Genomic DNA, 19031 nt, shown 5'->3' with positions numbered 1-19031 from the left:
CCACAATGACTTATTTAAACATAGGGAATGGGAACTAAAATGTATTTGTTTCCTTTTGGTTACCTGCTTTGGGCAAGGAACCATGACTTAATCATTTTTAAGAGATTTTAAAATCAATTTTTGAGGTATCATTTACCTACATTAAAATTATCTAAGTGTACATTTCAATAGGTTTTGACAGGTGTGTAAATCCATGAAGCCATCACACTCAAAAAAAGCATGTAACTTTTCCATAACCCTTAAAAAGTGAATTCCCTCCTGCTACTTTAAGTATGTCCCTATCCTCAACACCTGCCCTTAGTAAAAAACTGATGTTTCCTGTCACTGTAGTTAATCATGCTTTTTATAATTTCACTTACATGGAATTTTACCATTTGTACTCATTTGTATTTGACTTCTTTTGCTCAACATCCTGTTTTTGAGGTGCTGTTGAGTGTATCAAAAGTTTGTTATAATTTATTTCTGAGTTATCATTCATTAAATAAGAATAACAGCTTGTTCATCTGAAATGAATGAAGAATAATAATATTTAAAAACTACCTCATACCGTCTACAAATTAAAAACCAAAAATGATTAAAGAAATTAGTGTAAGAGTTAAAATTATAGTACTAAGGCATTATAATATGGGAAGAATTTCTTCTGACTTTGATTTCAGAAGAATTTTTTACATAGGACACCAAAAAGCATAAATTATAAAGGGGGGCAGAAATTAAATAGTTTATTTCAGTGAAGGGCTCCACAGACAAGGTTATAAATATTTTAAAGTTCACAATATGTGTAGTTTGCATAATTTCTTGGTTGGAGAAACATTCCTAAAATTCAATAAGAATGTAAGCAGACTTTATAATAAAAAAATGGAAAAGAATATGAATTGGGTAAGCCTAAATATCTAGGAAATCTAGTTAGAAATGATTAATTTCCTTAAAAATCATAGACTAGAAATCAGAAAAACATTAAGTCACTGTAAACATCAGTTATTGAGAAAAAGAATGTCACATACAATGATATGCGAATGGGAATCAATAAGCATTGCTGGCCGCATGGACTGGCGCCAGCACTCTGAAGAGTAATCTGTCATTCTTCAGTGAAATTGAGTATTTATCTTTGAATCCAGCCCTTGTATTCCTAAGTGTGGATCTGATTGGCTCTCTAGTATAGGCCCTTAAGACACACACACTAAAGTGTTCATTTCAGCAGTGATTGAAGTAGCAAAGAATTGGACACAACCTACTTGAATAAATGAATTGTAGCATATGCATACAAGGGGTGACTATGAGTTGGGGTGAGTTGGAAGGCAATGGTATCCTTATGTCTTCCTGCCAAAGACTGCCAGAAATATACCTATAGTTGAAAAATTTAGACTTACTGTTCTTTGCAACAAGCGGGAAGACGTGGTAAAACATGGATTATTTTATTAAAAGGATGTTAGAATGAACTTATTGTAGGATTTGGGCACTTGGGTGATTTTGGAAAGGATTCGAGGAAATGGGACTTTGTTTGGGGTTGGATAATGGAAGCAGGGAGAAATCTATGATTTAGTTATCCTAAAAAATTATATCTATGAGGTGAGAGGAATTAATCAAGGCTAAAGCTATACATGGTAAAGGAGCAGTAGCCATTTTGTTTAACCATACCAGGACATTTCTGTGGTTTGGATAACATTAATGTTTCTGTCTGTATACAGACATGTTGACATGGCAGTCTTGATTTTGTTCTGATCCATCACAGTCACAGACTGGCCTTGCCTGAAGCACAAAGTTGTTTAGGTTCAATAGGAAAACACTAAAGCCTACCTGTGAGTACTCTGCTCCCAGGTGATGGGGGTTGTTTTTCCCTTCTTCAGGATGAAAATGGAGAAACAACACTAAATAATAAAATCATGAAAACAACAAAGTGAAGCAAAGAGGGTCCATGGGCTTACTGGTGATGTAATGTATCATGAACTGAAGAGTGTGGTTAAAATTTTGTGCACTGTTGGCCCAAACTACCAATCCACACAAGCACAATATTTTTTTTAAAGAAAATGAACTGAAATTAGACTGAAATAGAAGAACCTAAAGAAATGAAATGAAATATGTAAGTTGTACTTAATACCAGCAGGAGGGATCTTATGAGAAAGATGAGAGCAGGTTTACATCAAAATCTTACATTTTCCTCTAAATTTGAGCAATTTTTTCTTTGCCTTTTAGCATTCCATGCTGCTAAAGAGATTATGATGTTAATCTGATTTGTTTTTTCCTGCAAGTGCCCTGTTTTATTCTCACAGAACTATTTTTAAAATTGTCTTTCTCCTTTGTTTTTAAAACAGAAGACTGATCGAAGAGGCCACCTAAGTGGTCTCCGATTTCTCCATGTCCTTGCAGGTTTGTAACTGAGTTCGATAGTCTAATGTCAGGAGTAGCTCAGTGGTACACTTCAATCTGGACATTCACATTTGCCATCTCTGTGAAGTTTTCTTATACTGTTTTAAAAATTCCTTCTCTTTTACATATATTTAAAAAATTTTTCCCCTTGGTAATACCTATTAGATGCCATTGTGTCTAAATTGATTTTTTATTCTACTGTCTAGATTTTTCTTGGCTACTTTAAAATTCCTCTGCATCTTTTTGAATTTTAACAAGCATATATTTAACATTTTCTTGTCTTATTCTTTCTTCTCATTTCATGGATGAATTTTCTTCTTTGGCTCTAAGATTATTATTTGAAGGCAGTTTTGTGAGGTGCTACATTTTCTGTGAAGGTTCTTTTGTCTTTCCTTATTTATATTTGCTTCCTTTAAGATAATTTTTTTAAAATTTTCTTCTCTGTCTCTTGGCATTTCTTGAATATCTGATGATCCTTGTTCATTTATAGTTAAAAATAATAAAAAAACAGGAAAGCACAGTTTAGGTTTCTCAGTTTGTATGTGGGTCTTGTTAGCATATAGCCTACAGTTTAGAATGATTAAGTAATTATATTGACTGACCTCTAAGTGTCCTTATGCAAGGGTCTTTGCATTGAAATCATTCAATCTCTCTAGCATGGAACACTCATTTTCTTCCTGCCTCCTGTGCCCCCAACTTGATGGCTTCCAATAGTTCTGTCCAAGAGGACTTAGGAGTTAAAGATTTTTGACTCTTTTAAATAAATATTTAAATGCATCATCCTATTTTTAGCTCTATTATTCCAACTACTGTGCAAACTGACATTTCTAATTTCTAATCTTCAAAGGAAATCTTTCTGGGTATATTTGCCTTGAATAGATGTCAAATTTACATACTTCTAGTTTTCAGAATACATATATATTCATTTTTAGAAAATTGGAACAACTTCTCTTGTCTCCACCTTCTCATCACCTCTCCATTGACCTAGAATTTATCAAGGACTACTAATTTTATAATCTTTATTATCTAGATTAGCCTGTATTACAAGTTAACATCCATTCAGAGCATAGATGTAAATTCACTTAGATACTGTTTTTATAATTCTTCTACCTATCTGAATTCTGTTAGGATCTTTGGTTTTTTTCCCCTAATATTTTGTTTAACTGTAGTACTCTTCTTTTATGATAGTAATATGTTTGCTGGCTTTATTAATTTGAGACTTTAGTTTTCTTCACAGCATTCCTCAGCTCTATGCTATCCTTTGCTATCTGTCCTTTATCATTTCTTTTTTTCTATCTCTTGCATTAAACTATTTAATGTCTGAAATGATTAAAGTGTTTTCTATGCAAATAAATCAATTTCTCCACGTATACTTTCTTTTTCTCATTAGGTTTATTTGAGATTATGAAGTCAGAATTGCTTATTGGAGACATTTTAGCTCTCTTGATTTATATTTCATTTTTTAAATTTGAGAATACTATAATTTTACAGATTTCCCCCCACTTGTCTGAGAAAAAGGTATTACAGTGTAATGAAAATTTTGTAGTTTTTTTTTGTTTGTCTCAGAGATAACTGGATATGAATCTGAGCTCTACTACTTCCTACAAGTTTAACACTTTGAATTTAAATGTCCTTTCCTATAAAACAAGTATGATATTCTTTGGGATTCCAAAAGAAATTCCTAGAGAAAATATCTATTACTGAGAACATCATATATAACTTCTAGATCAAGTGGCTGTGATGGTTAAGTTCATGAGTCAAATTGGCCAGTTTATGGTGCCAGATTGTTTGGTCAAGCAAGCACTGGCCTGATTGTTATTCTAAGGACATTTCATGGACTTAAATAATCAGTAAATTGATTGCATCTATGTAGATTATATCTACAGTCAACTGAGGAGATTGCCTTCAACAGTGAGAGAAGTCTTGTCCAATCATTTGAAGGCTTTAAAAGGAGAAATGATGATTTCAGCAGTCAGAAGAGAGAATTTCTATCTCTATGTCAGCCAGCCAGGTTCTCCTGGGAAATTCGTCAGAGATCCCAGCTTGCAGCCTGCCCTATGGAATATGGATTTATGTATCCCCACAATTGCATGAGACAACTTTAATAAAAATCTCATAATATTTCCAGAAATCTCCTGTCAGTTCTGTTTCCCTTAAGAACCCTGACTAATACTGTGGCCAGTACAAGCCAGTTAGCATTTCATTTGGGTAAACAGAAGGAGATACTTTTATCGGAGTCATGGAGGTGCAAAGTAAATATGTGGTTGGGGAATTACATTAATGAGTATAGAAAGTGTGACCTATTTGGAGGAAAAATTTTTTAAATAAGTAAACTATTGATGAACCACCAAGGAAGTAGCTATTATGTCTGGATATAAATCTGTGACTAATTGGTAAATGCTCTAGTACTGTAAGTTATTCTAATGAGAAATCTCAGTTGGAAGTCTTTAATGACACAATTATTCTCTCCAATAAAATAACAATTAGTCTATCTGGTATTGTACTAATTGATATTAACATAGAGTATTGACAATGTTTAAAAGCTAAATATTGAACCACTTCAGAAAAGATCTCACAAGATTATTTCACACACACAGAACTGATGATCTTGCTATGCTAAAAAACTTCACCATTTAACCTAAAATTTTCTAAATTTCTTTTTTTATTAATATATGTTATTTTTTACAACAGTTTATAATTACAGAAATATCTAGCACATGGTATAGAGCTTCCATATAACCCCCTCCTCACACAGTTTCCCCTCTTATTAACATCTTGCACTAGTGTGGTACTTTTGTTATAATTAATGAACCAGTTTTTGTTATTAACTAAAGTCCATATTTTACATTGAAGTTCACTCTTTGTGTTGTACCATTCTATGAATTTTGACAAATGCATAATGCAATGTATCCATCATTACAGTATCACATAGAATAGTTTTACCACCCTAAATATCCCCTGTGCTTCCTCTATTCGTTCCTTCCACCAGTAAAACTCTGGCAACCATTGTTCATCTTATGGTCTCTATAGTCCTGCCTTTTCCAGAATGCCATTTTCAGTTGGAATAATATAGTATGTAGACTTTTCAGAAAGTCCTCTTTCAATTAGCAATATGAATTTAAGATTTACCCAAGTCCTTCTGTGGCTTGGTAGATCAGTTCTTTTCTTTCTTTTTTTCTGGATATATTCAATGCATATACCACAGTTTGTGTATCCGTCCACATATTGAAGGGCACTGTGGTTGCTTCCAGTTTTCTGTGATTACGAATAAAGCTGCTATAAACATCCATGTGTAGGCTTTGTGTGCACATACTTTTTCAACTCAATTGGTTAAATACCTAGGTGTGTGATTGTTGGATCATATGGTAAATCTATGCTTAACTTTGTAAGAAACTGCCAAAATGTCCTCCAAGGTGTATACCATTCTGGATTCCCACCAGCAAGCAATCTGTTGTTCTGCACCCTCACTTGCATTTGGCATTGCATTGTTTTTGGATTGTAGCCATTCTGATGGGTATCTACTAATATCTCACTGTTGTTTTAATTTGCAGTTCCCTAATGAGATATATATTTCACATCTTTTCTTGCAATTATTTGCTATCTGTATATTTTCTTTGGTGAGGTGTCTGTTCAAATCTTTTACCCAAATTTTAATTAGGATAGAATTATTCATATATTTTGAACATAAGTCCTATATCAGATATGTGCTTTGCAAATATGTTGTCTATGGCTTATCTTTCCTCTCTTAACAGTACCATTTTCAGAGCAGACATTCTTAATTTTCATAAAGTCCAATTTATCAATTTTTTTTTCATTAAACATGATTTTGATATTCTATCTAAAATCTTGGCATCAAACCAAAGGTTACCTGGATTTACTTTTATGTCTTATTGTAGAAGTTTGAGAGTCATGAATTTTACATGTAGGTATATAGTCCATTTTTAGTTTAGTTTTTGGAAAGGTATAACATCTATGTTTTGGTTCTTGACTTAACTCATTTTATCCTTGAAAACAGATAAATGGAGCCTGGGCTGATGCCTGTGGTGTTCTTTCATTTCAAACTCAATGTACAGTCTTGTTCTACCAATTACCAGGAGGCACCACAGTGCCCGGGATTAGAGGAGAAAACATTTACAATAAAATCCACTCAGCTCAAGTGAAAAACATGGTGGGTTGATGGCTTCATGAATATTTCAGTGGACTGAGTTTCAGAAATTCAGACCTAACTCTAATCTCTCCTGAGAGCCAACAAACTTTTCTAACATGATGCTCATAATACTGTAAAAATTATAATATTGGCTTTACCACATTTTAATTTGTTTGTGTGTGTGTGTGTGAAAACTCTTTGTGTCCATTTATCTGTTTTGAGTGGCTCAGGAAAGTGGAGATTTGAGGAAAGGCACCTGATAATTGGTCAGTTTAGGAGACAAATTGCATCCAGGTAAGGACAGGACATGGGCAAATTTGTGTTCAATTACTATAGCTGTACTTATTGCAAAGACAGGTCACAGTGGAGAAATATGTAGATAAGATCAAGAAACAATCTTGTCTATGAACAGCTCTGCAGAAAGCCAACCGTGAAGCAAGCATGCCTGATAGTTCCAAGGAATTTCTTGTTCTGATAAAAATCTTCAAGGAATGAGCCCATTTCATCCAAAAATCATAGTAATATACCTAACCAGTTGTCTTAGGGATCAATCTTTTCCCACATTTTTTAACAAAGCTGGTTTAAGGATGGTTGGTTTGTAAACATCAAAGGCTAAGTCCACGTCTATTCATAACCAAATGGTGTATATACAATGAGATAATGACTTGTCAGTTGGAAAATTTGTGTCTTCCTTGAGGAATCTGGCCCCTGCTGTGATTACATGATGGCCATCGTACAGATTCTGAGGTCCTCAATTGTGGAAGTATATTATTCCCTAGGGATTAGTGTAGAGAGAAGTTTATTGAATTTTTCAAGGCAGTAAATATTGAAATATTCCTAAAGATGTCAAAATGAAATAATGGGGCAAGTTCCATTTCTGGGCTCTTTTTACGGCAAGAGCATGGTGATGACATTTTATTCTACCAAACGGCACCATTGACTTTCATTCCTGAAATCAAAATGTAATTTTATAACACAGAATGGCCAAAACTTTTGCTCTACTTTTGTTCCTTTACAAATTTTATGACCTTCATATACATTTCTACTCAACCTCTGATAGTTACCATCTGCCTAAAATGCCCATTCCAGAAGAGCCTTAGGATTGTGGCAGGTCACATGACAGGATGTGACCCTTTTGCCAATCTCCAGTCACATTCAGTATAGCTGAGTAACATGGATAATTTATGTTGCTGCACCCTTATGGCCAGAGGAAAGAATTCTGTTTAAATGTTCAGTTAGGGTAACAAGGATCATTTAGTGCTGCCACATGCTGTGACTATAGAAAAAATTCTGTTTCTTTAGTATTCATGATAATACAATGACATGGTATGTTGCCTTTTGCATTGCTGGGCACATGCCTAGAAAGATACATGGCCCAGGAGGAGCAAAAGCTGCTTGATTTCTGCTACCCATTGAGTCTGCCAAGATGATAAGTCTACTTGGTACTGAGCTTGTTAAAGAAAAACTCTCTGATTCAATGTTCTGCATCCTATCTTTTTTCAGGCACATGGACAATTAGTGTATGGGTTAGAGTAGCTAGTATTCTAGGCATTATAGATAGTGATATCCTCTGAAAGAGCAAGAAAAATAGATTCTCTCTGTAAGAAAATTCTAATTCCTGGTGTCAATAAGTTTAGTGTCATTAAATTTCATTGGCTTGCAGTGTTATTTGGGTTATGAAACAATTAATTACGTTGCTAATGAACTGGATTCTTTCCCAAGGTTCTGATTTCTAAGTGCCAATCTACTACTATTTTATTCAGCACTCATTGCTTAAGGAATGATAAAAGATAAGGGTAGGGGGAAGAAATAATGAACTTTGGAGATGACTTGATATAATGTAATTTCCTACACTACCACCTACAAAATTTTTTTGCCTTCGATTAATCAAGACCCACCATTACATCAGTTAATTCTCAAGACAATCATAGTAAATTCTCATCCAGAGAACTTTCCTTATTAATTTTCCAAAGAAACCAAGATGTCTGTGTTGATCAGTATTTTACTTTGTCTAGGTCATTCATTAATTTCAATACAAAAGTTCATGAGCTGTAAAATCCTGAGGCTAAGATTAAGCAGCTATTACAAGTGTACCTTCTGTCCTAAAGTAAAAGGCTCATAAAGTAAATTACTACCCTTCATATCACTGCTAAGGGTTCAAGAGTAAATTCTTCACTATTTTAGAAGATCACATGCAAGCTGCTTCACATTTTTTATTACTTTCCCTGCAGCAAACTGAAAAAAAGAAACCCACTTTCCTCTGAATGGAATTTGTTATTTTTCATCCTCTGAAGATTTACACTTCAATTGAATTTTTTCTTTCAATGCAGGAGAAAATATGCACTTGCTATCTCACAACATTCTTTTTTACTGCCTTTCCAGGCACTGCTTTTTTTTTTTTTTTTTTTTTTTTTGTAGAAATAAAAATAAGTTGAAGGATATTTTGTCTCTTTATGTTTTTACTTGATATAGGCAGTCTTCTTTGCTGTTGGCCAAAGACTAAACTATAATTTCAAAATACAGAACAAAGAATATAAACATAAAATGTATTCCCATGACAAAGTTCTTAGACATTTCCTAATAAATAACCAATATACTTCTCTAAGTCCTTTCATCAATTTATTTGTCATATTACCTTCTGTAAATGTTTACATATTTTCTTCCTTTAATCTTTCTTAGATTTTTGAGTATTAATCAGGTATTGCTTGTTGTCTTGGAGAAATGACATTGCTTCAATTTCTGTCTGTCCTTGAGTAGATCAGCAGCTCCCCTCATTTAGCTGTGAGAAACTCTTGTACTGTATAACAGAGATGGGTTAGGTTTTAATAGAAACTCATTTTCTACATGTTGTCAAACTCTGAACTGCTTTGACTTATTTGATATATATCTCATATGAAAGCTGAAATTATGGATAATTAGAGAGGCCTTGCACTAAGTATCTGAGTATCACATGTTGTCTGCCTTCCAAATGAAATACTATCCTACTCAGATGATGCCAGTCTAGGCTTGTGTGAAGCCAGTCTAGGCAACTTGTGATTAACTTTTGGGTTAATTGGAATTTGGATTCAATTTTTACTGGTTATACTGATTTTACTGGTTAGGGTAACTAGCAGCTATAATAAAATATAGACCCCAAATTATAGAATGCCTCAAACACAGTACAAGTTTATTTCTCACTCACGTAATAGTTGTTATGGTTTGAAGCCATCTGTACACCAGAAAAGATCATCTTCTTTTATTCCATTCCTGTGTGTGTAAACCTATTGTGGGTGGGAACTTTTGATTAGGTTATGTCAGTTGAGGTGTGTTTCAGGGTGGGTCTTAATCTGAAAGCAACAAAACCCAGGAGAGAAGGACCAGCAGACATCACCCTGGTCTTCATGAATCGTCCTGTTGATGCCTTAATTTGGATGTTTTCATGGCCTTAAAACTGTAAACTTGTAAGCTAATAAATCCCCATTGTTAAAAGCCAGTCCATTTCTGGTATATTGCATTTCATCAGCTTTAGCAAACCAAAACAATAGTCCAAAGTAGACGGTAATGGTTTTGTGTGTGGTTTTTGTCCATGTGGTGATTCAAGGACCTAGTCAACTTCTATAATTTTACTTCACCTAGATACTGTCCAATAGAACTTTCTTCAAAGAGGAAAATATGCTATAATGGTAGCTACTAGCTACGTGGCTCTCAAGCACCTAACATGTGGCTAGTATGACTAAGGATCAGACTTAAAATTGTATTTAATTTTAATTAATTTAAATATAAACAGCCACACTGTGGCTAGTAGCAACAGTATTGGAAGAGAGAGAAAGAAGATACTTCATAAAATCCTTGATCTGGAAAAGGCACACATAATTACCACTCACATTTAATTGTCTAGTACTCAGCAACCTTGACACACCTTACCGATATAAAGCTAGAAAATGTAATTTAGCTTTGTGGCCAGGAGGAAGAGGACTATACAGATTTTAGCAAGCAGTTAGCATCCCCTCCATGCACTGAATAATAAAATATCTCTATTAAATGAATATAAAAAATTATTTTTGAAATTTTTGATAAGTAATTAAAATATAATTACTAAAGAGCCAAAATTCCTTTTATGTATGTTGACCACTTCAGTATTAAAGAGAAAAGATGTTAATGTTCTTCAATAAATATGTATTTAATGAATGAATGAATCAATCAATCAACTGAAGCAGATGGAACTTTAAATTTGTCTCTCAAAATTCTCCTGGGCCCCTTCGCTTGGGTATATACTGCCGCTACTCATATAATGACAGGTCTTCGGACCATAAACCACCAGCATGAAGCAGAAAACTGCATCGAATCATGCCTCTCTGATATTAACATGCTCATATGTCTTTTATTATGTTTCTTCAGCTACTTTAGATTTTCAAGTCATATTGCGTGGAAAACCCTGGAACCTAATTTTCTCTTCCTGCAACACTTCTATTTTTATGATTCTGATTCCATATGTCCTTGTCCTGCTTTTCCCTGGCCAGTCTCACAGCTGACTTACCTGCCACAAATTCTGACAATCATGCTTACTGAGATATTTCCTTTTCTGACCATTTACTATCTAATGGTCTATCCTGATCTGAATTGTACTTACTAACCCCTATATGATTGACTTCCAAACACCCATACAGAAAGCTGAAGAGCCTTCTGGGGAACTTCATCTTTTAATCTGACATAACTTGGACTCTTGACTCTTCCCCTATTCCTTCTTTTTTGTTTAACCTTTCCAAATACCTTTAATAAATACCTGCCAGGGCTTATAATCACCAAACCATATCCTAAATATACATGGCAGGACTGGTATATATGTGCATGGGTGTATTACTGATAAATTTTCACAGTGCATTCCTGCCCACTTTATATTTTTCCCTGCCTAGGTTTATCTGCAAGTATTATTTCATTAGAGACCTGAGTAGAAGGACTTCAAGGAAACTAATCATTTAAAATTTTAATAAAAAGGTCAGAGGAACTTATCAAAAATAATACTTCAAACCCTTCCTTCTGGGATACTTTTATATTGCCAGATTTTCCTTTTGATATTTTTGAAATGTGTTTCTTAAATATACAGACATTCCTTTGTACAAATATAGAGTGAGAAAAATCCAAACAACTAATATGGGACTAGGAGAATTCTTGACAGACTCATGAAGAAAGAGACTTGTAACTTTCTGCGTTTTTTTACTTTCTTAAAATTTATAGTTGCTCATTTAATTCTTTTAAGGTGACTTTGTTTCTTTCAACTTATTACTAAAGAATTTTTGTTGAGAAATGTTTAAGAAATCCAAAATATGTCATCTAGATACAAGTAATTTTAAATTGTCTTATGCCATGATTAGCATGTATTTTGGTACCTCAGAGAAATCAGACAACTATGTAACTCTCCTGCAGAAAAAAAAATGAAGTTAGTAGGATTGCAAAGTGTATATAGTTTTAAACATATAGTGTACATGTTTACAATAATTCACCCATCAAGTATTTTCCATATTTATTTTTTGCTTTTATTTTAAAGATTATTTTTATGTGTATGTATTGATTTGGGGCTAAACAGACTGCTAGATATTAGCTTATCTAACCCTGTAAACAAATGTAATGCATTACAATGAATCTGATAATGATGTGAGAGATAAATAATCCTATCTTGCACATTGTAGAGTGCTTCCTTAACTTCATTTTTTCAGCGCTATTGAAAATGTTTGAGGCATTACAACAGAAAGAGATGGTATAAATAAAGTAAGGCATTAATTATTTTAATTATTCATTAAGTAGTTAATTCAGTAAAATAATTTGCCCATCAAATATTTATGCACCATATTTCCCAGCTATATTCCTAGGTTTAAGAGATTTAAAAATGCCTACGTTCCAATACCTGTTCTCCATTTTTACCTGTGGATTGCTTTATCATAGTTCCTATCACACTGAGTTGAATTTTTTTACATGCATACTTCTCTTACACACTAAATGTCAAGTCACTTGTAGGTAAGGACCAGAGAGGCATATTCTGTTGGGCCTGGATTCAGAGAGCTTATACTCTGAGAATATGAAAAAGTTAGACCATGCCTTTTCTAAAAGAGAGCTCCAGCACTAGGATGAAGAAGTCTCCTGGATAAATGGGTAGTAGTTGCCCTCAGGTAGGATAAGAAATTCATCAGGATCTAGCTAAGCAACTGAAATGTCTTAAGCCTGGGGAAAATAACATTTGACCCCACTCAACCCCCAAATGCCTCACATGTGGTATATTAAGTCATGTTAAACCTATTTTATAATGTAGATCCAGCTCCCATGTTCTTGTACAAGTAATATTTATTTTCAGGCAAAGATTTATTAGTGGAAAAAAGGTGGCAGTGGGAATGCACAGCATTTCTGAATTATTATAGGATGTTATTTATTCCTCATATTTCCTTCTATTCCCTAGCCCTTTCCCTACTTAATTGGAAATCTTTTTGTGGCCTCAGGAAATATTATATAACAAAGGGGAACAGAGAGATTCATTGGCAGAACAGATTAGAAGAACTAGTATTCAAACTCAAGAATTAGGACACAAAGGTCTATTGCTATTAAACGCTAATAAATATAGTGTCCTATCAGAGCATGTGATAGGATGTTCAAAAAAAAATGCTAAACATTACAGCTCACTTTACTAAAAAAAAATATATCACAGCTGTCACAAATCAGTATATGTGAGAAGAAGGAACATTCACTGTGGTTTAAAGGGAATCTGTAAATGATCAGTAAGGAGAGCATGAAATACAGAAATTTGAATTAGCCATCAAGATCATGAAAGATGGAAAATTATTTAGATAGACTGAGAAATGAGGATACAAGTTAAAAAATAGTTTTAAAAGACAGGTTATGGCCAAACTACAGAGGGTTTTTATTCTTCTATAAGGCTTTTCCTTAAGCATTGAAAAACTTTCAAATGGATAAGGTAACCAAGCTGAAGTTAGTATCATTATAGGTGAGATGAATGTGTGATTTATCAACCATTGGATCATTTTTGAGAGTGAAAGGGGATGATGTTAATAATTACAATAGGCAAAATTTGGAGACGTCTTGACAGACTCGGGAAGAAATTACAGATTGTCCATTATAGATCGCAAATTGTCCAGGCAAACTGGGATAATTTAATTGCCATCCAAATTATAGGTCATGGTGTATATGGGGGATGTATGTAGAGAATAGAATTACAAAAAGGGGGCCCTGTCATAGTCTAGATATGAAATATGAAAATCTGGACTACAGTGTTGAGAAGGAAAATCAAAGTAACCAATTCAAAGGCATTACTAGAGACAGATGGACGGGATTTGGTATTTTCTTGGATGTGGCTACAAGGATGGGTAAAAATTTTCTCTATTTTGGTTTGATATGTCTAGGAGAAAATATAACTATGAAAATAATTAGTAAATTTCTCCTACTGGTCACACAGGTATTTTATCATCATCTCAAATTCATCAAATTTATGTGTCAGAGAAAAAGAAGAAACTGATGTCTTTAATGTCATGAAATTCTAATATAAAGATAGCATTGAGTTTTGTGAAGTGAAGTGACATTCTCTACTAGACAGTGAGGGCAAAGGTCTCTTTCTTGTACATTGGTTTTGTTCCCAAAGCTAGTTCAGTTTGTGATGTGTAGTAGGCATTTCATTTGTATTATTTTGACTATCCTCTAAAGGAAGTTTCTGTTTAAAAATCTGTTTATTTAGCCCAGGAAATATAATACTCCTCAGAAGGTGTACTGGTGAATTAATTTATTTCGGTAATAATTCAGCTTATAAATCTAAGCCCAAAGCTTAATGCCCCAAGTACAACATGGAAGAGTGAATAACATCCATTTCTAATAAATAAAATAAAGCCACCTGATGTCTTTACTAAATAAGAGTAAATGAAAAGCCTATGGGATTGCAAAAATCAATGAACTATTTTGAAGTTGTTTTAACTCACCTATTAATTATGGCAAAATGCCATGAAATCAAAAAAGTATAATCATTAATGCCTTTAATTTATCTCATTTTATTCTGAAAGGAAAATAACAACAAAAGCAATTGCTTCATCAAGACCAGTGGCACATCATTGAAAAATATGATTTTTCTTTAGATGAATTGCCATGCTCCTTGTTCTTTGCTTTGACACTCTCCCTGTTCTAGTTTGCTAATGCTCCCTGTTCTAGTTTGCTAATGCTGCCAGAATGTAAAACACCATTAATGGACTGGCTTTTATAAAGGGGGTTTATTTAATTTAACAGTTGCAGTCTTAAGGCCATAAAATGTCCAGGGTAATGCATAATAATCGGGTACCATCACTGGAAGATGGCCAATGGCATCTGGAAAACCTCTGTTAGCTGGGAAGGCACGTGGCTGGTGTCTGCTCCAACTTCTGGTTTCAAAATGGCTTTCTCCCAGGATGTTCCTCTCTAGGCTGCAGCTCCTCTTCAAAATGTCACTCTCAGTTGCTCTGGGGGTATTTGTCCTCTCTTAGCTTCTCTGGACAAGCCGTCTCCAAACTGTCTGTCATCTGCAACTCCTCTCTCAGTTCCAGAGCATTCTTCAGAGTGTCCCTCTTAGCTGTAGCTCCTCTTCAAAATGTCACTCTCAGTTGCTCTTCAAAATGTCACTCACAGCACTAAGTTCCTTCTGTTTGTCAGCTCATTTATATGGCTCCAGTGATTTAATTTAGACCCATCCTGAATGGGTGAGGTAACACTTCCATGGAAATTATCCAATCAGAGTCATCACCCACAGTTGGGTGGGGTGCATCTCCATGGAAACACTCAAAGAATTACAATCTAATCAACACTGATACATCCGCCCACACAAGATTACATCAAAGAAAATGGTGTTTTGGGGGACATAATACATTCAAACCAGCACACTCCCTAAAGAATTTACATAAGAGAGTAAACAAATTTTCATATATTAGTTAATATTATTTTTGGAGAAAGATCGTCTATTAATTTTTAATTGAAAAGTTCTCCCATTGGCTAAGAAAATAAATCTAAATTAGTGTATGTAATAGATATCTTTTGTAATTGCCATTTGTTTTCTTATAGTACTATTTTAGTTAATGTCTTCTTAGATTACAGTCATAATTTCTGGATATGTATATATATCTTAGTTTATAGTCATAAATTTCTGGATATAAATCCATTAGGGATTGTTTATGTTCTCTATTAAATATTCTGTTAAAATACCTTCATAAGAAAATGACAATTTAAATTATAGACAGTGCCTTTTTATATAAAGTGATTAGCTTCCTTGTTGAACCTTGCTGATACATGAATTTTGTACCTAAGGCATCTTAAGCAAATATTTGATAAGTGAGATATCTGTTTTGTTTTGTCTTATTTTTAGCCTTACATAAAACTCCTAAAGGTTATCCATTGCTAAGGAGGTTATATTTGATTTCAAGTACAATGGGAAACCATTGGAAAACTTTATATAGAAAATTTATACAATATTTTGAAAATATGACTCTAGCTACATGTGAGAAGAATGGATTTTAAGGAAAGTAACCACAGTGGAAACAGGAAAACCGGTTAGTAGGCTACTACCACGATCCAGGCAAGATATGATGGAAGATGAGAGCAGGGTGGTAGAAGACGACATGGAGAAAATCTACCAATTTGGAATAAGAATTATTGAATGTGAGGGTAAGGCTCCTGATTTTGCCTTAAGCAAAATAGTAAATGGTAGTGACATTTACTAAAATGGAAGAAAACTGAGGGAAGAATATTTAAGGAAGAAAAAAGCCAAGATTTATTTTTTGGAAGTGTCTGAGAGATCTGTTATTTACCAAAATAGAGATATAAGATATGATATAGTCAGGTTGTTAAGAAAGCATATCCTAGAGCCGAACATCTTGAATCCAAATCAACTACTACTTTTGTCTTGGTTTCTTCATTTGAAAAATGGGAATAATAGTAAAGCAACAAACTCTTATATTTTCTAGAATTTAAAAATTAAACACATAAATTACTTAGAGCAAAATAAATGCTGAATGTCTGTTAGCTATTAATATACATGACAGGAACAAATATTGGCTTAATAACAATAGCATTTATTGAGTGTTCATTATATACTAGGCACATTGTTTCATGAAATTGTAAAAATAACCCTGAGAGATACTATCTCAGCCATCATGGTCATACCATTGACTGCTGAGGGAATATTCTCCCTGGAATCCTATCTACCACTTAGTACATGATTTTGGACTACAATTCTAAAGCTCACTTTTCCATTGTGTGTAAGTTCCACTTTTTAGGTAAGGAAAATGAGGCTTAGTGAGTTTAAGAAGCATGTCTGCCATCAAATACCATGAAATATATAATTATGATTCAAACTCAGCTAACCCCATAGCTCAAGCTCAGACTGAAACCATAATCATCTTACAGTGATTTTGCCCTTCTGTTTGATTTATCTAGGTTACTCTCAATTGCACAAACCAAAAGTTGTAACTGACAAAGAATTGGTTGGACCAATTAATGGACAGCTAAAAAGAATCAACATGTTGAGAATGAAGTAGAAAACATCCAGGATGAATGACAAAGATAAGGGGCCAGTGAACTGTTCCTTTCATCCCTCACCTAATTCTTTTTAACATACCTTTAATTGGATACTTTATTTGAATCATTCAAATTGGAAGTTTCCTTGTTTCCTTATGTCCATTACCCACCCATGAGGTCAGTATCCAGAGCTGTCAAGCAGAATTTTTGCAGTGATGGAAATGTTCTTCCTCTGTGCTATCCAATATGGTAGGAACTAACTACGTGTGTCTAATGGCACTTGAAATGTGAGTAGTGTGACTTAGGAGCTGATTTTCTTATTTAATTAAATTAAATTAATTTTAATTCAAATAGCCACATATAGCTCAGCGACTTCCAATTTAAACATAACAGGCTATTGACTGTGAGGGTTTTTCCTGAGCAGTAAATGTGAAAGGAGTGGTATTATGGGTTGTTTGACATAAGAACTCATGAATTGTCTTGTGCGGCCACTAAATCTGTAATGAGTGAAATTAAAGCAGGAACCAAGGATTAGAAATAAGTTTGGAAGTCAACAAAATCAATGTAGCAGTTTGGAAGGGCTATGTGGAAACATACCATTAATGCAGAGGAAAAAGAAATAGAATGAAATGAGGTGCAAGGGACTGAGACAACTAAGTCCAAGATCAAAATTTGGGAACACCAAATGCTCAGAGGATGCTCTTCTGTTGTTGACCCTGATGCAGTTTAGTGGAGCACATGCAAATCAGGTCAGACAATCCCAGAGGAAAATTAATTCAGCATAGTGTGAAGAAACCTGGATATTTTTATCTTTTCTAAATTGTAATTGGGGACAAGAAGTTAAAGAGATTTATTCTGAAACCCAATAATTTCCAGTCAACTTATTAAATAATGAATATCTGCCTGTATAAAAATCACTGTCTTATCTGATTCATAAAAAGATAATTAAAACTTGAACAGAAAATTACCTTTGAGACTGTACGTAGTTAATATACATCCAGAGAAGAAATATATGAATATGTAAAGACCGCCAAAGCAAAAGGTTCTAAAAGAGGCTCACATCTGGCAAACTGATCCAGCTCAAAGCTATTTAACCTGTATGTTACAGGAATACTTTATTGGATACTACAGATATTACAAGCTTCAAATGAGAACTGATGCAATTTTTGCTTTTAGGGGATGTGGAATCATCTAATAGAATGATCTCCAAAAGCAGAATAAGTGTTCTAAACAGAAGGTTTTTTTTTATAAATTAATATAAATTTGGGATTTTGATATGCTGCTTCCTTCATTAGAAGAATTTTGCCATGTTCATTATGTTGACTCTATTTTTAAACTTTTGAAAAATACAAAGACCCAGTTTCCCTCCATTCTGGAGATTGTAAATGATGACAGTGTTGGAATGCAGAAGTGATGCTCAAAGCTGATTTGGGATCTATCTTTCCTTTCTAGTTGTTAAGCAAGAACCTGTGAAAACAGGAATATATTGGACACACTGATGTTTTGCTCAGCATCATGAGAATTTACACAATATATATATAATGCCAAATGTATAAAAGAGATTACATAAAGAGTGTGCTATAAATGGAACCATTCAAATGATCAGGAGGGTAAGAGGAAGGGAGGCAAATTTTATAGAAGATTAGGGAAGTGTTAGTAGCATTTTATTTTAAAATATTTTTAAAACCTGGATGTTGATTCCCCTTCATCAATTTTTGTAATTAATTTACATAACTAGTGTTCGGCATAAATGTAAATGTTTTGACTTAGTCCTGGTATTTATATTACATGTGCAGTAGTTGAAATATAGTATTGATGATGCTGGTTAAAAATTGCACAATATCTCTTTTAAGTAAAATAATTTGTTATTGATGTGAATATATTTATTTTAAAATAGTATCATTTGTAGAAAAAATAATGGGTTTAGGTTCAATGTAGTAAAACTATGAGTATTAAGCTTTTTAAATTTTGTGAGAAAGCAGCAGAAAATTACTCTTCTATAAAATGGGTT

This window comes from Choloepus didactylus, chromosome 4 (assembly GCF_015220235.1).
Source record: "Choloepus didactylus isolate mChoDid1 chromosome 4, mChoDid1.pri, whole genome shotgun sequence".
NCBI lineage: Eukaryota > Metazoa > Chordata > Mammalia > Pilosa > Megalonychidae > Choloepus > Choloepus didactylus.
The sequence above is the reverse complement of the archived record's forward strand: the minus strand, read 5'-3'. Positions refer to the sequence as shown.